Genomic DNA, 20107 nt, shown 5'->3' on the forward strand with positions numbered 1-20107 from the left:
CTTTGAGAACCAGGATGTTCTATTGAAGGATCTTTGATTACTGCTCGGGGATGAACAGTAGTTTTGAGAGTTCGGACTGTGACGCCCTTTGGAGTGGGAATGAGGAAGATGCATAATCCTCCGATGCACTATCTGACCAAGTTTGGGTGCGGAGATCACACCTTCTGAAGACAGTAATCTGGAACAACCCTGCTGGGGAATAAGACTTCTTTCGAAAGAAAAATCTTTTTGAGGGATTTGTTGAGGAATGTGTCTCCATTGGGGAAACTTCCTTCTGATGCTGGTTTAGGATAATGTCCAAATAATTGGGACATGTCCGGAATGCTATTCCTGTTTTTCCTGGTAAACATCAATCATATTCAAATGCATATGTTCATTCAAAATATCATTGGGATGCTCGCGTATTCAAAACAGAAAAAATGAAAATGTTAGTTATAAGCTGCATTGATTTTTGAAAAGGTGCCGTGATAGGCGGATTAGTATAGGGAGACAACAATCCTAGAAGTAGGAAATTGTCAGAAAGTTTTGAAAAGTATTTATGAAAAGAAATAGCTATGTGAGAACGATCCAGTCAAGTTTCAATTCTGCTATTGCCAATCTGTCTTCGAGCATCTCATCCCTCACTTGTTGGAAGAAAGTGATTGGACTGATCGGTGTCTTTGAGGTGTTGAACCTTGTCGGTGAGTAGGCAGCTGAGCGGGACATAGTTGTATGCTTTATTCCTTATTTTTGCCTAGGCTGCCCTTTCAGGTTTTCAGCCTACCGGGATTGTATTTGTTTTGTCTCTAATTTTTGCCTGGATCGCCCTTTCGGGTTTTCAATCCACCGAGACGCTCATTTTTGCCTAAGTTGCCCTTTCAGGTTTTCAACTTAGCGAGCTGTATTTTTTTTTAAGCAAAGTACTTTTTGACTATGTCCGCATTCACAGGGTGTAGGAAATCCTCGCCATCCATGGTGGTAAGCAACATGGCACCGCCGGAGAATATTTTCTTGATTATGAATGGTCCCTCGTAGGTGGGGGTCCATTTGCCTCTGGGATCACCTTGTGGTAAGATGATGCGTTTGATAACCAAGCCACCAGTTTGGTATGCTTGACTTTTGACTTTCTTGTTGAATGCTTTGATCATGCGCTTTTGGTATAGCTGGCCATGACAGATAGCTGCAAGTCTTTTCTCATCGATCAAGTGTATTTGGTCGAATCGAGTTTGAATCCAATCGTCTTCGTCTAGATCGGCTTCTTTCATGATCCTTAAGGAAGGAATCTGGATTTCGATTGGGAGAACTGCTTCCATACCGTAGACTAACGAGAATGGAGTTGCCCCTGTTGAAGTACGCGCAGATGTGCGATAACCATGAAGAGCAAAAGGTAACATCTCATGCCAGTCTTTGTAGGTTACTGTCATCTTTTGTATGATTTTCTTGATGTTTTTGTTAGCGGCTTCGACAGCGCCGTTCATCTTTGGTCGATATGGAGAAGAATTATGATGTTTGATCTGGAACTGCGTGTAGAGTTCAGTAATCATTTTGTTGTTTAGATTCGTGCCATTGTCAGTGATGATCCTTTCGGGGATGCCGTACCGACAAATGAGATTGTGCTTGATAAACCTGGCTACCACATTCTTGGTGACAGAAGCATATGAAGCTGCCTCTACCCACTTTGTGAAGTAGTCAATAGCGACCAGGATAAAGCGATGTCCGTTGGAAGCAGTAGGTTTGATTTCTCCAATCATATCAATACCCCACATTGCGAAAGGCCAAGGAGCCGTCAGAACGTTTAATGGAACTGGAGGTACATGCACTTTGTCGGCATATATCTGGCATTTGTGACAAGTTTTGGAATGATGATGGCAATCTGTCTCCATGGTAGACCAGTAGTAACCTGCTCTCAAGATCTTTTTAGCCATTGTATGTCCGTTGGAATGAGTACCGAAGGTACCATTGTGTATGTCTTCCATGATTTGTTCTGCTTCCTTCTTGTTTACGCAACGAAGTAAAGTCGAGTCATGGTTGCGCTTGTACAAAGTTCCATTGCTTAGGAAGAATTTGGAGGCAAATCTCCTTAGAAACTTTCTGTCGTTAATAGATGCCCCTTCAGGGTACTCCTGGGTTTCGAGATACCTTTGTATTTCATGGAACCATGATTTGTCTTCCATTTGTTTGGTATCGATCTCATTGCAATAGGCTGGTTCGTCTTGCCTGTAAATGGTGATCATAGGAGCTTCGTCGTCCCAATTGACTTTGAACATGGATGACATGGTAGCTAAGGCATCAGCTAGTTGATTTTCTTCGCGTGGGATGTGTTCGAAAGTGATCTCCTCGAAGTAAGGAATCAAACTCAACACATGTTCTTTGTATGGAATTAGATTTGGGTGCTTTGTGTCCCATTCCCCTTTGACTTGGTAGATTACCAAGGCCGAGTCTCCGTAGACTTCAAGGAATTTGATTTTTAGATCAATTGCAGCTTTGAGACCCAGAATGCATGCTTCGTATTCGGCTATATTGTTGGTGCAATTGAAACACAATCTGGCGGTGAAGGGTGTATGACCTCCTGTGGGGGAAATGATCACAGCTCCGATGCCATTGCCGAGCGCATTAGAAGCTCCGTCAAAAACCATAGTCCATCGGGATCCTGGTTGTTTGTAGTCATTGACTAGCATAATGTCTTCGTCTGGGAAGTCAAAGTTCAATGCCTGATAATCATCTACTGCTTGATGAGCTAAATGATCAGCTACCACACTTCCTTTGATTGCTTTTTGCGAAGTGTATTGAATGTCATATTCTGTTAGGATCATTTGCCATCTTGCAATCCTTCCAGAGAGAGCAGGTTTTTCGAACACGTATTTGATTGGATCCATCTTGGAGATCAGGAAAGTGGTGTGATTTAGCATATACTGTCTTAGTCGGCGAGCCGCCCATGCTAAGGCACAGCAAGTTTTTTCGAGTAGTGAGTATCTTGTTTCACAATCGGTAAACTTTTTGCTAAGATAGTAGATTGCGTGCTCCTTTCGACCGGAATCGTCATGTTGTCCGAGTACACACCCCATTGAATCTTCTAACACAGTTAGGTACATTATCAGAGGTCTGCCTTCCACAGGAGGTAACAAGATTGGCGGTTTTTGAAGGTATTCTTTGATTTTATCGAAGGCTAACTGGCATTTGTCATTCCATCTTTCCACTTGATCTTTCTTCAGTAATTTGAAGATTGGCACACAAGTAGGAGTCATATGGGCAATGAATCTGGCTACGTAGTTTAGACGTCCCAAGAATCCTCTGACTTGTTTCTCGGTACGGGGTATAGGCATTTCTTGAATGGCTTTGACCTTGGCAGGATCAACCTCAATACCTTTACTGCTGACGATGAAACCTAAGAGTTTACCGGATCTTACTCCAAAGGTACACTTGTTCGGGTTCAGTCGCAATCTGTATTTCTTGAGTCTGTCAAACAGCTTGTGTAAATGACTCAAATGTTCTTCTTCGGTGTTGGATTTTGCGATCATGTCATCGACATACACCTCTATTTCCTGATGAATCATATCATGAAATAGTGTTACCATTGCTCGTTGGTAGGTAGCTCCAGCATTTTTTAGACCAAAGGGCATTACTTTGTAACAAAAGGTTCCCCAGGGAGTTGTGAAGGTTGTTTTTTTCCATGTCTTCGGGTGCCATCTTGATTTGATTGTACCCTGAGAATCCGTCCATAAAGGAGAATACCTTGCATTGTGCGGTATTGTCAACTAGTACATCGATGTGCGGTAAAGGGAAATCATCTTTAGGGCTTGCCCGGTTCAGATCTCTGTAGTCTACACACATTCTGACTTTCCCGTCTTTTTTGGGTACAGGCACGATGTTAGCTATCCAAGGAGGATAACTTACAACTTTTAGGAATCCGGCATTGAATTGTTTTTCAACCTCGTCTTTGATCTTTTTTGACATATCAGGCTTACTCCTTCGCAGTCTCTGTTTGACCGGAGTGCTTCCTTCTTTGATTGGCAGGCGATGAACTACAATGTCCGTGTCAAGGCCAGGCATATCTTGATAAGACCAGGCGAATATCTCGGCGTAGTCTTGCAACAATTGAATCAGTCTTTGCTTGACACTGTTTTCTAAGTCAGCCCCAATTCTGACCTCTTTCTTTTCTTCGTCACTGCCCAAGTTGATGACCTCAATCGGCTCCTCATGAGGCTGTATGGCTTTTTCTTCTTGTTCTAGAAGTCTTGCAATTTCTCTTGGCACTTCACAATCTTCCTCACTTTCGTCCTCAGTTTGGTAGATCGGATTTTCAAAGTCATGACGGGCAATAGCAGAGTCGTTATTGACTGGATCCAGCGTGTATGTGAATCTGCATGGTAGATATGTGAGTGTGTATGAAGAGAAAAACATAGCTATTTGAAAGCGAATAAAGAAAGAAAAAGGATCACAAAATTTTGAACATGCAAGCATCCCATGATTTTATTGAATGCACATAATCATGATATGACAAACCCTTTTTATAGAAGGACCGTTGTGCCAAGGCACACGGCTTTCAAGCTCATGGTTCGATTGTTCAGGAACCACTTTTATCTTTGCACAATATATACAAAGAAAACAGGAAATGGCATTTACTCCTGATCAACGGAGATCACATCCTCTGCTTTCCAGTTGTTCAATCCACCGTTGTTAGCAGGGAGCACCCAGCTGTTCCAGTTGCAGTTGTTCTTTTCGTCTTCCGTAGCATTGATTCCGCTAGTGGGAAAATGCGTAGGTAATTCCTCAGGATAAGTTGGATGATTTGTTGGATATGAGAATCCAGGTGGAGGTCCCTCTATTGGCTGAGCGAGATGCTCGATAAGGCCGTCCCATGCAGTAGGAATGATGTTTTGAATAGAGACTTGTGCATCCTGATAAGGAGTGTACTGTGACAGAAAATAACCTTCGTTGTTTGGCATCTTCCTGGCTTCTTCAAGAGCGAAGTTGTCGTCGTACTGTTCGTCCCATCCAGTCGGGACAATGTCTTTGATGGGAGTTGAAAAGCTCGGAGGAGCGGAATATTTCACCATATAGTCGTATTTGCCGCTGGGTTCTCCTAGCGTGTCCCATACTTCTTTGGGTGGATTTTGATATTGCTGAGTGACGGGACTTGTGATACTTCCGTCATTTTGATTACCCTCTTCTGTTGGAGTAAGATCTTCCAGAGCAATGTAAGAATTCTGAGGTGTGATATACTGGTAGTTGTAACCGTCATTTGGTCCTCCCACAGCATCCCACATTCCCATGGTAATGGGTGGAATTTCGTCTGGATATGGCTGAATGATGTGGTTCAAGTATGTCCCTTCATCATCAATGGCGTTTACTTCTTGGCTGGCGAAGTGTGATATTAACCCTTCAGAGCGAGGATTTTGATCATTCTTTTGATTTTCACCATTATAGCCCAGACCTAGCTTGTCGGACTTGTAGGGTATATCAGGGAGTTGTCCCCATACTGTGCGATCACCCTGTTCAATCATGGCTTTGGCATCTTTGAGAGAAGCCATAGTTGTAGCTGGAGTAGCAGGAATATGCTTGGTGGTAGAGATATCTGGAGATACAACCTCAAAAGCTTGATACGGAGTTTCGATGGATTCGCCCTCCATCTCAACATACTTGTCGTTGCTCAAGTGACTGACCATATATTCTTCTTCGCCATAGACTGTGACAACCTTTCCTTTTACTGGGTATTTTAACTTCTGATGCAGGGTAGAAGTTACAGCGTTTGCCCCATGTATCCAAGGGCGTCCTAGTAAACAGGAGTATGTTGGAAGAACGTCTATTACGGAAAAGATAACATCGAAAGTTTGAGAGCCCACTCTGATTGGGAGCTTAACTTCTCCGTACACCGTTCTTGTTGACCCATCGAAGGCTCTTACAACCACATCACTTAGTTGTAGCACAACTCCTTTGAAGTCAAGTTTTTCCAGTATTACCTTTGGTAACACGTTTAGAGAGGAACCATTGTCTATTAGCACATGAGACAGAGTGGTGCCGTTGCATTCGATAGAGATGTGCAGGGCCTTGTTGTGATTTCTTCCAGCAGGAGTTAGATCCACATCAGAGAAACCAAGACCATTGGGCACTGTAAGACTGGCGACACAATTCTCAAATTGGTCGATTGGGATTTCTTGAGGCACATGCGCAGCTTGAAGGAACTTCATTAGAGCTTTAGCATGAGCTTCTGAATATTTTAGCAGAGATAACATTGAGATTTTTGAAGCAGTATGCCCCAGTTGTTCGACAATATTGTAATCACTTTTGCAGATGATTTTCAATATTTCGTCCATCTCTTGCTTTGATGGATCCTCAGCAGTGATCTCTACCGGATTTTGAACTGGTTCGATCAGTGGCTCTTTGCCTCGAGTGTTGATATCTGGAATAGGAATTGGAACCTGGATTGGACTAGCAGCAATATTTGGAGAAATTTCTGGTGAAAAGATTCTTCCACTTCTCGTGATCTTGCTAGTGCCTGCAATGTTACTTACAGCTGAAGTAGTTAGTGTTGCGTCCTCTTTAGTCGAGGGATCCTGCTTAACTCCATGAATGTAAACATTAGTGTCATATCCCCATGGGACAGCTTTGTCTGAGGAGTATGGAAATGGAGTTGGTCTAGCAATGACTACTGATGCCACTTTGAGTGTAGCAGAAAGTTTGAATGGAGCCTTGGTAGAGATTTTGAATGGTAAGCTGGAGATCACTGAGACGTCTTCCATTCTTATCCCGTTGGCAAAGACTTTGCCCAACATGTCCATAGAAGGGAGCCTCTCAATCATAATGATACGGCGATCCATGTGTTTTTGAATTCCCATCTTTAGATTTTCACAACCATTGGGTTGGCGTGAGCAATAAAAGCAGTCGGGATCACAACCTGGAAAGTAACCAGCTTGGATGAACTTTCTTTTGACTTCGAGGAGTGGAATTGATACTTCGTTCACATCATAAATGTAAACTGTGTCTATGATAGCATTAACAGTTTTGTCATGCTTTGGCATAGGTGCTGTGATGACATTTGGAGTTTCTGGAGGATCGAACTCAATTTCTCCAGCATCTATCATGTCTTGGATTTTATTTTTCAGGGCCCAGCAGTGATCTGCGTCATGTCCTGGACAGTTCGAATGATAGGCACATGTTGCATCAGGGCGATAATTCAGAGAAGAAGTATTGACATTCTTCGGAGGACCCCTTAATGTGATCAGATCCGCTTTAAGCAAGTGCTGCAATGCCTGAGAGATTGGCATGTTGATTTTGGTGAAAGTTCTTCTTGGTGCATCTGGTCGATGCGTATATTTTGGCTGTTGATCTTTTTGAGGTGCAGATGCGGAGATCATAACTGCCCCTACAGATTGATGCTGATCACTTTTGTGACTTGTCTGAATTTGCGCTGTATTGACCTCATTTCTGATGGGCCTTTTTGTAGTACCAGAGGAGGATCCTACTTGAATTTTTCCATTTCGAATGCCACTTTCGACACGTTCTCCGGTCAGTATTAGGTCAGTGAAACCTGATGATGAACTTCCCAGCAAATGGCTATAGAATGGGCCAGTTAAAGTGCCCATGAACATGTCGACTAGTTCGCGATCAGATAAGGGTGGTTGAACCCTTCCAGCCATATCTCTCCACTTTTGTGCATACTCTTTGAAACTTTCTTTTGGTCCCATAGACATGCCTCGTAATTGAGTACGAGTGGGTGTAAGATCAGCATTGTATTGGTACTGTTTGTAAAAAGCAGCAGCTAATTCTTCCCAAGTATGAACCTTGGTATTTTCTAGCTGGTAGTACCATTCGAGTTGTGTACCTGACAGACTTTCTTGGAAAAAGTGAATCCACAATTTGTTATCTGTTGTATGAGGTTGTATCTTCCTCACATAAGATCTCAAATGTAGTTTTGGACAAGAAACTCCATCATACTTTGCAAAGGTTGGAACTTTGAATTTTGGAGGGATGACAACATCCGACACGAGTCCCAGATCATTGAAATCTAAGCCAGGTATTTTTTGTATTTCCATAGCTTTCATACGATCCTCCAACTGTTGGTATTTGTCATCATCCTGTTCGTCTCCAGAATGATCTTCTTCTTCATTTGAAGAGAGAGAGGGTTTAGCAGAACCCTGGTTGCTTTGATTATCTTCTTGTTCACCATCACCGACTATTTCAGGGATTGGTGGCTTTTTGATCTTTTTGACAGGGATCTTGATCTTCCTTCTCAGGTAACTCAAGCCTGCAGATTCTTTGGGCTTCTTCTTCTTCTTGAGTATCAGGGCTTTCAGCTCTTGTTGCCCCTTTGCCAGTTCCAGAATTGCCACTTGAACTTGGGCATTCTGTACTTCGAGATTCTTGATGCTTGCCTCAGATTCCATCTCTTCTGACTGAAATAAACAGCGAAGAGATGAGAAACCCGTCATGAGAACCTGTTATGAAATGTGTATGACTGGATGCCATGTATGCAATGTGTATGCAATGTATATGAATGCAATGTATGAAATGCAATGTATGAAATGCAATGTGTATGCATGTGTGCAATGTTTTCAAGGATCATAGAGTCTAGATTTGTTAAAGAAGCAACAAACGTTAGTTAATCAATTTATTCTTTTTTCTTTGCCTCATTTGGGCTTACAAGACAGAAAATAAAATAAATGATCTTTCAGGTCTCCCGTGGGCGCTTTTTCTTTGTCCCCAGGAATGCGTTGATTCTTTGTTCTTCTTGAAGCTGTCTGGTGAGCTCGAATAGCCTTCTCTCATAGTCCTGACAGTGTTCTTTGAAGGTGTCTCTTTCCTCTTTGAGTTGAACCCAGGATTTTTGCAACTCTTCCAAGTCAGTTGGCATATCCGGGTGTAGAATAACTTGAGGTTCGTAACCTTCGACTTCTGATTCGATAGTCACAGGTAGAACAGCGGGATAGGGCATCATGAGTTTTTGAGCATGAGTACGCACCCATCTGAGGTAAAGTTCCATAGGAATAGAATTCCATTGCCCCAGAGTTTTGCTTTCTATTCTATAGACACTGTCCCAAGCCTGTATGAATCTTCGTCGGTGTCTGTGAGAATCATTCTCGTAATCAAACACAATGCCACGGATAATCATGTCATGAGGACCGTTGCTTCTTGCATATCCGAATTGGCGTAGAGCTAGAGAGGGATTGTAAGTGATACCTCCTTTAATGCCAAGGAGTGGCACATTAGGGTATTCTCCACAATGATCAATGATAGTAATGTCTCTTTGAAAGAAGTTGTTCCATCGGATATCTGAATGAGATAAAGACATGATTCTGTAAGACCATTGTGCTCTTTGTTCATTTCTCAGTACTGATCGGGGAAGATGACATGTAAACCACCTAGCCAGCAGTGGTATACAGCACATGAGAGTTCCTCGCTTCTTCGTGGTACGAGTGTGTAGAGAGTGTAGGATGTCTCCCAGCAATGTTGGTACCGGGTTGCGAATTAGGAAAAGGTTGATGATGTGTACACTTATGAACTGGTCGGAATTAGGGAACAAAACCAACCCATAGATCAAAAGAGCCATAACTTCTTCAAAAGCTGGATAACTTTTGTTTTCTAGCAGTAGTCGAGCCTTTTCCAGTAAGAATTTGGCAAGCAAACCCTCAACTCCACTCTTTGTTTCCCAATTGGATTTGATTTCTGACTTTTGCAGATGTAAAGCAGCAGCAATGACTTCAGGTTTTGGTTTTCTTTCTAAACCAGTGAAAGGTAATTGATCTCGGATTGGTAATCCAATTAATTCAGAGAATTCTTCCAAAGTGGGTACCAACTGGTAATCAGGAAATGTGAAGCAATGATGTTCAGGGTCGAAGAACTGGAACAGGACCCGTATCATGTTTTCTTCAAACTTTGAGGTAACCAAATGGAGTAGGTGACCATGCTTTTCAGTGAATTGAGCATTCCTGGGGAATTCTGCTACCAAGACTTTGAGTTCAGATGGCACCGTTGAGATATTGATTCGGATGTAATCTCTGGTGGCGGGAGCCATTACCTGCAAAAACAAAAGTAAACTCTTTGATCCTTGAAATGTGTAGTGAAAAATGATGTGTTTATGATGCAAACATGTGGCACACAAAAACAAATCAAACAATAGCCTTAGGTTTAAAGGCTTGCATGAGGTTGATAGGTGATACCCTCCCCTCTGAAGTTGAGTTGGTTGAAAACCTGTCCTAGAATAGTATTCGGGTTCTATGATCCTTGGAGACAACATCTCAATACGGCGCTCGGACGGCCGATCAAGAATATTCCTCGAGGATAACTAGCTTCGATCAATTTCAAAGCTAGCCACTTAATAGGCCACAAGTCAAGTTCAACTAAAAGGTTCTAAGACAAATTAGTGTTAATGACACTTCGGAAGCCTAATATACTCCTTGATCGCTTTCAAGGGACATCAGTATAAACCAAAGTATCACACTAACGATGACTACCAGATCAACCGTATCGGTACATGCCGTACAGTTTCCTTGGTTTATTGTCATATACTTAAGGTATCTCGAGATTCGGGTTAGAATCTTTCACACAAGCAAAGTACCCAAGCAAACCTGTGAAAAGTAAAGCAATCAGATCAAACAATTGAAAACATCGAAATGATCTATACTCTAAAGGTAACCCCTTTTGAAAACATTTTGAATTTGTATTCCCCAGCAGAGTCGCCAGTTCTGTGGACCGTCCTTTCGGGCCATACCCCTCCGTGGGTGGGATACGTGAACTGACTCTTTTTTGTCGATCGGACGCTTTCGCGTCACTTTTGAAAAAGTTTACAGAGTCGCCACCGACCTTTTATTTTATCCAATGAAGGAAACGGTTTATAAAAGAAACAGAAAAAAGACCTTTGAGAGATTCTGGGTAAGGGGGTAGGTTATACAAAGGGAAGGTGTTAGCACCCTTTGTATCCATGGTTATCCATGGGCTCTTTAGTTTGCTTAGCTCATTTGCTTTACTTTTCAATTGATTCGGAAATGCTTTACCTGTGTTTTTGAAATACCTTTGCAAATAGAATTTGTAATGATCCTTGTGCGGATATATACAAATGCTTGTTTATCTTTCGAAAAGATGTTTTGAAAAGATCGTTAATTTCTGTAATGATCCGTGTGTTTGGATGTATACAAAATATTGTCTTTTGGAAAATTCGTTTTAAAAAAACAACAGTGTATGAGAATTTTGTTTGTTTTGATTTTGAGCAAGCAAACTAGGAGGTCTACCCTGAGTTTAGGAGGTCTTTATCCTTGTTCCCTTTAAAAATCTATCCATTCGTCGGATATAAACAAAAGGTTCGATTTTGTACTCGAAACAGTAGAAATGTAACTTTGATTTTGAAAGAGTGAAAAGGGGTTACCCTAGGAGGTGCAAATGTGATTGTGATTGAATTCAGATATTTATCTTTGAAGTTAGTGATCTGACGGTTCAGTTTTATCTTTGACATACACGCAGTTTATATGGGTGCTGGAAATTAAAATGCGGAAATATAAAGTGCAGAAAGTAAATCTACGCTATTACATCGATTGTGCGGGAAATGTAAACTAGCCTATTTACATGAATTTGACATCCTATACATTTATCTAGGAATTTTAAATTGCAAGAAATAAAAGGCATATTTTTGTATTTTTATTTTAAATATAATTAATGCATTATTAATTAATTAAAATAAAGAAAAGATGGAAATATGATTTAAACCTAGCAAATAAGTTTAAAAATATGTACAAAATGTTTGTTAATTGATTTTAGAACAAAACTAATTTTTTTGGAATTTTTGAAATTTGTTTTTGGATATTTTAAGTTAATCAAAACATAATTATGCAAATAATTACACAAATAATTAAAACTTAAAGAGAAAATTATCCTAAATATGTACAAAATTAGTTTATGATATATAAACAATATTTAACACAAAGAACAATTTTTTTTATGATTTTTTGACTAATTAAAATAATTAATAAGCAAATATACAAATACATACTAATTAATTATGAAAAATATTGAAATTTTGAAGAAAAATAAAATATTTTTGTTTCATAAATAATATATTATTTTAGAAGTTTAAAATATTTTTTTTGTGGAATTTTTGGAAGTTTTTAACTATTTTTAATTAATTTATCAAAGAAACTAAAATAAAAATAGAAAATAAAATTAAGAATATAAGGATACTGATCTGGTGTGGCAATTAATGAAGGAGCATGGTGAGCTTGCATGTGTGAGGCGTTGGATTGGCTTTGAGATTGATCCAAGGGCACAGATTTGTAGGTGCATGGTATGATGGTGTACACTGAATCCAAGGGGATTCAAAGTCTTTGCAGGGGCCCACGCTGGATTGACCAGCGAATAAGATTTGAGGAAGGGCCACCTTGGCGCGCTGAAAAGTCAGACGAACCACGCTTGGACGCGGTGGTCGTCTTCAACCTCCAGAAGTGAGGTTTTCAGCTTCAAATAGCGGGGGTTTTTTAACCTCCCCTATTTGGACGTTAAAATTCCAGTTTTTTAACACCTATGAACCTGCAAAAAATGCGAGTTAGCAATAGAAACAAGTGACCCAGATCCACTAATTAGAGTGTCCTGAATCCAAAATCTGTCATTTGTTTTAAGGTTTGAAGCTCCTAGCTGATGGATACGAAGAAGATGAAGCTTAAACACTCATGGACTCGTTTTAATGGTGGAGCCTGATCCTCACGTTGGAACACTCATGCTAAGGCCCAGATCACACATATAGGTCCCCATAAGGATGTTAGGGTGGTTAGTTTGCAGTGAAATTAGTTGCATATACAAAAACGAAAATAAAACTCATATGTACATGAAGAGCTTTAAGTGCTTTATACGACTCTCATATGTCTATATTTAGAGCTCAATCTTACTCTATAATGTTTGAGGAGATGATTAGAAGTGTTTATTGGTATTGAATATTGATTGGAAATTTGAATTTGAAAATTACAAAGTATATGCAAATTTTGAGAATTTTTTGTGATATTTCTTGCTATACTCTTGCCCTATTTCGTGTGTCCTCTTTTGCTGAAGTATGATGCTTCTTTTATAGCCCAAAGTTGCTTGGAACTCAAGCTAAGAAGCTTTGTTGTCTTTGTTGAAAGTTTGATTTTTTAAAATATTAAAAATCTTTGAATTGTTGACCAAGCTTGACTCCATTCAATGCTCTTGTCTTGCTCTTCAATTCTTGCAGAAAAAATGAAGATTCCTTGAAGTGAGTCATACTTGGAGGCCAAGCAACCATTATCCATGCATTTTCCTTTTAATTTTAATCTTAAAGTAAGATAAAATTATGCAAAAAATGGCCAATAAAGATGTGGGCTTTGTCTTGGTCGTGGGAGGCCCATAGTAACATGGCAAAGATGTTTGGACCATAAAAACTTGGACTCATTTGGAAAAAAAAACATTTTTGAGCAATGTTGATTTCATTGCATTTTCCCAAATTTAGCCAACTTCAACAAGGTGTAAATCCTTCAATTTTTGTCATATGAAGGAGATCTTGCACTTTTTGGAAACCTCAAAGAGTCCTCTAACCAATGTCTTTGGTCTCATATCAAAATGATTTTTGGTTTCTCCTTGTGTGTCCATTTGAAAAAAGTGTCTTTTTGTTGACTTTGAAAATGACCTGTAATGTCTTTGGCCATATTTTTCAAATGGTGAATGCTATGACCATGGGATCAATTGCATTTGAAAGATAATTGAATTTCCTTCAAAATGAGCTTTGGTTGACATTTTTTGGATGAAGGATGAGAGAGTTATGATCAGTCAAAGTTGAGTTGACTTTTCAGGCAAAAAACCCTAATTTTGAATCTTAGGGTTTTGTTGATTTTGATCTTTCCTTGATGAATTGTGATCATCCAATGATCAAATGTTGAATCCTTTGACAAAATATGGACTTTGACAAAAAATTTCATTTTTGACTGTCAGTTGACTTTTTTTGGTCAAACGGGTCGTCTGTTGACTGTTTGAGCTGCTGACGGTGCGTCTGAGTGAATTGAAGTTTGAAAATTTGTATGATGGTACTTTGAGATGTATGGATGTATATGAAATCCATTTGAGCTCTCAAAACTTGTTGCTCCTGTTAAAACAAGAAAAACCCTGATTAGGGACTGTCTGTATAGGAGGCAGTTAAGCGTACCTGATTTTTGTGCAGTGTTGAGTTTCTGCTAATCATGTGATATTCAGAAGACTTCTAACACAAAAATCTTGGAAATTTGAATTGTGAATGATTGATTTGATTGATTGTACAAATCACTGTGAATTGTACTGTCTGCAGTTTGTCTGTCAACCGACTGTTCGTGTACTGAAGCAGCAGTTAAAGTGAAAAATCAACCGTCAAAGTTAATTTTCCTTTTTTTTTTTTTTTTTTTTGTTGTTATTTTTGTTTTTGTTTGGTGTGAAGCATGAAAATTTATTTACATGACTTGTTAGAAAACAGAAACATAATAAATAACTGATATTTACGGTATGCGGGCAAAATTACCGATAATAACCTGAAAATTGTTAAATGCACAGAAATAGAAATATTTGACTGGCAGAAACACACAAAATATTATCTTAGTAATTAAGCAATATTATGACAAATAGTACAACATTTAATACTGATAGTATAAATATTACATACTATTGAACAGTACGACGAATAGACGGTACGTTTAAGAAATAAGAAACACGGCAAACTTTAAAAATGACGGTTGATGAACCATGCTATGATCAATAACATTGTAGAGGATTGGGAATGCAACCATTGCAGGTCCACACTTCTCAGGACTGTGTAGGCAGAAGAAAGTCATGATCACCGTAGCAATGGTGATGACTGTAAGAAACAGTGTCTCTATCCATTTTGCCATTCTTGCTAGGAAAGAAGAAAGAAAATGGATGATGAAGTAGAAATTTGAAAGATGATTTAGAATTTGATGTGAGATTTGTGAAAAGAAGGAGAGGTATTTATAGAATGGAAAGATGATAGAGACGTTGGGGAATGATGTGATTCCGTACAAAAGGAAATTTGAATGGAAGTGAGATTTGAAAGAAAGTGTAAGGTATTGTTGGAAAAGAGAGATGGATAGAATAAAGTTGAGATTTGAATTTGAAAGGATAGATTTGAAAAGATTTTGAAAATAATGGAATATAGCACAAAAGTTAGTGGGAAAACAAAAACAATTGTTACCAGTACAGTGTGAGTTTCCTGCTTTTGCGCCTGCAAAAAGATTTAACCCTGCATGAACTGTGTTAGTACTATTTATCTGTAAAATAAATAAATAGTATTTGTGAAGTAAAGAACAGTATTTGGCGTTTGCGTAAGAATAAATTCCACTGTAAGCCAAGTTACTGTGGTAAGAAAAATTCTGAAAACCAAGTTCTTCATATGTCAGGATATTTTGAAAAAATCATGTTTATATGAGACTCTTAATTTTCATATTGAAACTTTCCTGAAAAAAGAAGTGGGCAAATTTTGGGGTATAACAGCGTGCTTGGGCGAGAGTAGTACTAGGATGGGTGACCTCCTGGAAGTCCTTGTGTTGCACCTCTTTTTGTGTATTTTTAAATGTAGTTTTTTATTTTTGTTGATGGGCGTAAAAGAATCGGAGAAAGTAAAAGAAAACAAATATTTTAGAGTTAATTATATGCATTTTTCCGCTAAGAAGTGGAAGAAATCAAATATATACAATTAAAGCGCAAAGGGTAACAGGTGCGATCATACCAGCACTAATGCACCGGATCCCATCAGAACTCCGCAGTTAAGCGTGCTTGGGCGAGAGTAGTACTAGGATGGGTGACCTCCTGGGAAGTCCTTGTGTTGCACCTCTTTTTTGTGTATTTTTAAATGTAGTTTTTTATTTTTATTGATGGGCGTAAAAGAATCGGAGAAAGTAAAAGAAAAAAAATATTTTAGGGTTAATTATATGCATTTATCCGCTAAGAAGTGGAAGAAATCAAATATATACAATTAAAGCGCAAAGGGTAATAGGTGGCGATCACACCAGCACTAATGCACCGGATCCAATCAGAACTCCGCAGTTAAGCGTGCTTGGGCGAGAGTAGTACTAGGATGGGTGACCTCCTGGGAAGTCCTTGTGTTGCACCTCTTTTTTGTGTATTTTTAAATGTAGTTTTTTATTTTTGTTGATGGGCGTAAAAGAATCGGAGAAAGTAAAAGAAGACAAATATTTTAGAGTTAATTATATGCATTTTTCGCTAAGAAGTGGAAGAAATCAAATATAATACAATTAAAGCGCAAAGGGTAACAGGTGCGATCACACCAGCACTAATGCACCGGATCCCATCAGAACTCCGCAGTTAAGCGTGCTTGGGAGAGAGTAGTACTAGGATGGGTGACCTCCTGGGAAGTCCTTGTGTTGCATCTCATTTTTGTGTATTTTTAAATGTAGTTTTTTATTTTTGTTGATGGGCGTAAAAGAATCGGAGAAAGTAAAAGAAAACAAATATTTTAGAGTTAATTATATGCATTTATCCGCTAAGAAGTGGAAAGAAATCAAATATATACAATTAAAGCGCAAAGGGTAATAGGTGCGATCATACCAGTACTAATGCACCGGATCCCATCAGAACTCCGCAGTTAAGCGTGCTTGGGCGAGAGTAGTACTAGGATGGGTGACCTCCTGGGAAGTCCTTGTGTTGCACCTCTTTTTTGTGTATTTTTAAATGTAGTTTTTTATTTTTGTTGATGGGCGTAAAAGAATCGAGAAAGTAAAAGAAAACAAATATTTTAGAGTTAATTATATGCATTTTTCCGCTAAGAAGTGGAAGAAATCAAATATATACAATTAAAGCGCAAAGGGTAACGGGTGCGATCACACCAGCACTAATGCACCGGATCCCATCAGAACTCCGCAGTTAAGCGTGCTTGGGCGAGAGTAGTACTAGGATGGGTGACCTCCTGGGAAGTCCTTGTGTTGCACCTCTTTTTTGTGTATTTTTAAATGTAGTTTTTTATTTTTGTTGATGGGCGTAAAAGAATCGGAGAGAAAGTAAAAGAAAACAAATATTTTAGAGTTAATTATATGCATTTTTCCGCTAAGAAGTGGAAGAAATCAAATATATACAATTAAAGCGCAAAGGGTAACAGGTGCGATCATACCAGCACTAATGCACCGGATCCCATCAGAAACTCCGCAGTTAAGCGTGCTTGGGCGAGAGTAGTACTAGGATGGGTGACCTCCTGGGAAGTCCTTGTGTTGCACCTCTTTTTTGAGTATTTTTAAATGTAGTTTTTTACTTTTGTTGATGGGCGTAAAAGAATCGGAGAAAGTAAAAGGAAACAAATATTTTAGAGTTAATTGTATGCATTTATCCGCTAAGAAGTGGAAGAAATCAAATATATACAATTAAAGCGCAAAGGGTAACAGGTGCGATCATACCAGCACTAATGCACCGGATCCCATCAGAACTCCGCAGTTAAGCGTGCTTGGGCGAGAGTAGTACTAGGATGGGTGACCTCCTGGGAAGTCCTTGTGTTTGCACTCTTTTTTGTGTATTTTTAAATGTAGTTTTTTATTTTTGTTGATGGGCGTAAAAGAATCAGAGAAAGTAAAAGAAAACAAATATTTTAGAGTTAATTATATGCATTTTTCCGCTAAGAAGTGGAAGAAATCAAATATATACAATTAAAGCGCAAAGGGTAACAGGTGCGATCACACCAGCACTAATGCATCGGATCCATCAGAACTCCGCAGTTAAGCGTGCTTGGGCGAGAGTAGTACTAGGATGGGTGACCTCCTGGGAAGTCCTTGTGTTGCACCTCTTTTTTGTGTATTTTTAAATGTAGTTTTTTATTTTTGTTGATGGGCGTAAAAGAATCGGAGAAAGTAAAAGAAAACAAATATTTTTAGAGTTAATTATATGCATTTTTCCGCTAAGAAGTGGAAGAAATCAAATATATACAATTAAAGCGCAAAGGGTAACAGGTGCGATCACACCAGCACTAATGCACCGGATTCCATCAGAACTCCGCAGTTAAGCGTGCTTGGGCGAGAGTAGTACTAGGATGGGTGACCTCCTTGGAAGTCCTTGTGTTGCATCTCATTTTTGTGTATTTTTAAATGTAGTTTTTATTTTTGTTGATGGCCGTAAAAGAATCGTAGAAAGTAAAAGAAAACAAATATTTTAGAGTTAATTATATGCATTTATCCGCTAAGAAGTGGAAGAAATCAAATATATACAATTAAAGCGCAAAGGGTAACAGGTGCGATCATACCAGTACTAATGCACCGGATCCCATCAGAACTCCGCAGGTTAAGCGTGCTTGGGCGAGAGTAGTACTAGGATGGGTGACCTCCTGGGAAGTCCTTGTGTTGCACCTCTTTTTTGTGTATATTTTAAATGTAGTTTTTATTTTTGTTGATGGGCGTAAAAGAATCGGAAGAAAGTAAAAGAAAACAAATATTTTAGAGTTAATTATATGCATTTTATCCGCTAAGAAGTGGAAGAAATCAAATATATACAATTAAAGCGCAAAGGGTAACAGGTGCGATCATACCAGCACTAATGCACCGGATCCCATCAGAACTCCGCAGTTAAGCGTGCTTGGGCGAGAGTAGTACTAGGATGGGTGACCTCCTGGGAAGTCCTTGTGTTGCACCTCTTTTTTGTGTATTTTTAAATGTAGTTTTTTATTTTTGTTGATGGGCGTAAAAGAATCGGAGAAAGTAAAAGAAAACAAATATTTTAGAGTTAATTATATGCATTTATCCGCTAAGAAGTGGAAGAAATCAAATATATACAATTAAAGCGCAAAGGGTAACAGGTGCGATCATACCAGCACTAATGCACCGGATCCCATCAGAACTCCGCAGTTAAGCGTGCTTGGGCGAGAGTAGTACTAGGATGGGTGACCTCCTGGGAAGTCCTTGTGTTGCACCTCTTTTTTGTGTATTTTTAAATGTAGTTTTTTATTTTTGTTGATGGGCGTAAAAGAATCGGAGAAAGTAAAAGAAAACAAATATTTTAGAGTTAATTATATGCATTTTATCCGCTAAGAAGTGGAAGAAATCAAATATATACAATTAAAGCGCAAAGGGTAACAGGTGCGATCATACCAGCACTAATGCACCGGATCCCATCAGAACTCCGCAGTTAAGCGTGCTTGGGCGAGAGTAGTACTAGGATGGGTGACCTCCTGGGAAGTCCTTGTGTTGCACCTCTTTTTTGTGTATTTTTAAATGTAGTTTTTTATTTTTGTTGATGGGCGTAAAAGAATCGGAGAAAGTAAAAGAAAACAAATATTTTAGAGTTAATTATATGCATTTATCCGCTAAGAAGTGGAAGAAATCAAATATATACAATTAAAGCGCAAAGGGTAACAGGTGCGATCATACCAGCACTAATGCACCGGATCCCATCAGAACTCCGCAGTTAAGCGTGCTTGGGCGAGAGTAGTACTAGGATGGGTGACCTCCTGGGAAGTCCTTGTGTTGCACCTCTTTTTTGTGTATTTTTAAATGTAGTTTTTTATTTTTGTTGATGGGCGTAAAAGAATCAGAGAAAGTAAAAGAAAACAAATATTTTAGAGTTAATTATATGCATTTATCCGCTAAGAAGTGGAAGAAATCAAATATATACAATTAAAGCGCAAAGGGTAACAGGTGCGATCATACCAGCACTAATGCACCGGATCCCATCAGAACTCCGCAGTTAAGCGTGCTTGGGCGAGAGTAGTACTAGGATGGGTGACCTCCTGGGAAGTCCTTGTGTTGCACCTCTTTTTTGTGTATTTTTAAATGTAGTTTTTTATTTTTGTTGATGGGCGTAAAAGAATCGGAGAAAGTAAAAGAAAACAAATATTTTAGAGTTAATTATATGCATTTATCCGCTAAGAAGTGGAAGAAATCAAATATATACAATTAAAGCGCAAAGGGGTAACAGGTGCGATCATACCAGCACTAATGCACCGGATCCCATCAGAACTCCGCAGTTAAGCGTGCTTGGGCGAGAGTAGTACTAGGATGGGTGACCTCCTGGGAAGTCCTTGTGTTGCACCTCTTTTTTGTGTATTTTTAAATGTAGTTTTTTATTTTTGTTGATGGGCGTAAAAGAATCGGAGAAAGTAAAAGAAAACAAATATTTTAGAGTTAATTATATGCATTTATCCGCTAAGAAGTGGAAGAAATCA

At 39.1% G+C, this 20107-nt stretch overlaps 16 non-coding genes across 16 annotated transcripts; all 16 read left to right on the top strand.

Moving 5' to 3' along the window:
* The first annotated feature begins 15665 nt into the window (after positions 1-15665).
* Positions 15666-15784, top strand: LOC131593631 (5S ribosomal RNA). The gene has a single exon (XR_009281029.1). It is a non-coding gene; the product is annotated as a 5S ribosomal RNA (ribosomal RNA).
* Positions 15785-15945: 161 nt separating this feature from the next.
* On the top strand, positions 15946-16064 carry LOC131593767 (5S ribosomal RNA). Its single transcript, XR_009281148.1, has one exon. It is a non-coding gene; the product is annotated as a 5S ribosomal RNA (ribosomal RNA).
* Positions 16065-16224: 160 nt separating this feature from the next.
* Positions 16225-16343, top strand: LOC131593709 (5S ribosomal RNA). Its single transcript, XR_009281093.1, has one exon. It is a non-coding gene; the product is annotated as a 5S ribosomal RNA (ribosomal RNA).
* Positions 16344-16504: 161 nt separating this feature from the next.
* On the top strand, positions 16505-16623 carry LOC131593641 (5S ribosomal RNA). Its single transcript, XR_009281032.1, has one exon. It is a non-coding gene; the product is annotated as a 5S ribosomal RNA (ribosomal RNA).
* Positions 16624-16782: 159 nt separating this feature from the next.
* LOC131593642 (5S ribosomal RNA) lies at positions 16783-16901 on the top strand. Its single transcript, XR_009281033.1, has one exon. It is a non-coding gene; the product is annotated as a 5S ribosomal RNA (ribosomal RNA).
* Positions 16902-17063: 162 nt separating this feature from the next.
* LOC131593643 (5S ribosomal RNA) lies at positions 17064-17183 on the top strand. The gene has a single exon (XR_009281034.1). It is a non-coding gene; the product is annotated as a 5S ribosomal RNA (ribosomal RNA).
* A 160-nt stretch (positions 17184-17343) lies between these two features.
* LOC131593644 (5S ribosomal RNA) lies at positions 17344-17463 on the top strand. The gene has a single exon (XR_009281035.1). It is a non-coding gene; the product is annotated as a 5S ribosomal RNA (ribosomal RNA).
* Positions 17464-17622: 159 nt separating this feature from the next.
* LOC131593744 (5S ribosomal RNA) lies at positions 17623-17740 on the top strand. Its single transcript, XR_009281126.1, has one exon. It is a non-coding gene; the product is annotated as a 5S ribosomal RNA (ribosomal RNA).
* Positions 17741-17901: 161 nt separating this feature from the next.
* LOC131593697 (5S ribosomal RNA) lies at positions 17902-18020 on the top strand. The gene has a single exon (XR_009281082.1). It is a non-coding gene; the product is annotated as a 5S ribosomal RNA (ribosomal RNA).
* A 159-nt stretch (positions 18021-18179) lies between these two features.
* On the top strand, positions 18180-18299 carry LOC131593686 (5S ribosomal RNA). Its single transcript, XR_009281071.1, has one exon. It is a non-coding gene; the product is annotated as a 5S ribosomal RNA (ribosomal RNA).
* Positions 18300-18461: 162 nt separating this feature from the next.
* On the top strand, positions 18462-18580 carry LOC131593679 (5S ribosomal RNA). The gene has a single exon (XR_009281065.1). It is a non-coding gene; the product is annotated as a 5S ribosomal RNA (ribosomal RNA).
* A 160-nt stretch (positions 18581-18740) lies between these two features.
* On the top strand, positions 18741-18859 carry LOC131593796 (5S ribosomal RNA). The gene has a single exon (XR_009281176.1). It is a non-coding gene; the product is annotated as a 5S ribosomal RNA (ribosomal RNA).
* A 161-nt stretch (positions 18860-19020) lies between these two features.
* LOC131593893 (5S ribosomal RNA) lies at positions 19021-19139 on the top strand. Its single transcript, XR_009281264.1, has one exon. It is a non-coding gene; the product is annotated as a 5S ribosomal RNA (ribosomal RNA).
* Positions 19140-19299: 160 nt separating this feature from the next.
* On the top strand, positions 19300-19418 carry LOC131593904 (5S ribosomal RNA). The gene has a single exon (XR_009281275.1). It is a non-coding gene; the product is annotated as a 5S ribosomal RNA (ribosomal RNA).
* Positions 19419-19578: 160 nt separating this feature from the next.
* LOC131593638 (5S ribosomal RNA) lies at positions 19579-19697 on the top strand. The gene has a single exon (XR_009281030.1). It is a non-coding gene; the product is annotated as a 5S ribosomal RNA (ribosomal RNA).
* A 161-nt stretch (positions 19698-19858) lies between these two features.
* Positions 19859-19977, top strand: LOC131593640 (5S ribosomal RNA). Its single transcript, XR_009281031.1, has one exon. It is a non-coding gene; the product is annotated as a 5S ribosomal RNA (ribosomal RNA).
* The last annotated feature ends 130 nt before the right edge of the window (positions 19978-20107 follow it).

This window comes from Vicia villosa, linkage group LG3 (genome assembly GCF_029867415.1).
Source record: "Vicia villosa cultivar HV-30 ecotype Madison, WI linkage group LG3, Vvil1.0, whole genome shotgun sequence".
Lineage (NCBI taxonomy): Eukaryota > Viridiplantae > Streptophyta > Magnoliopsida > Fabales > Fabaceae > Vicia > Vicia villosa.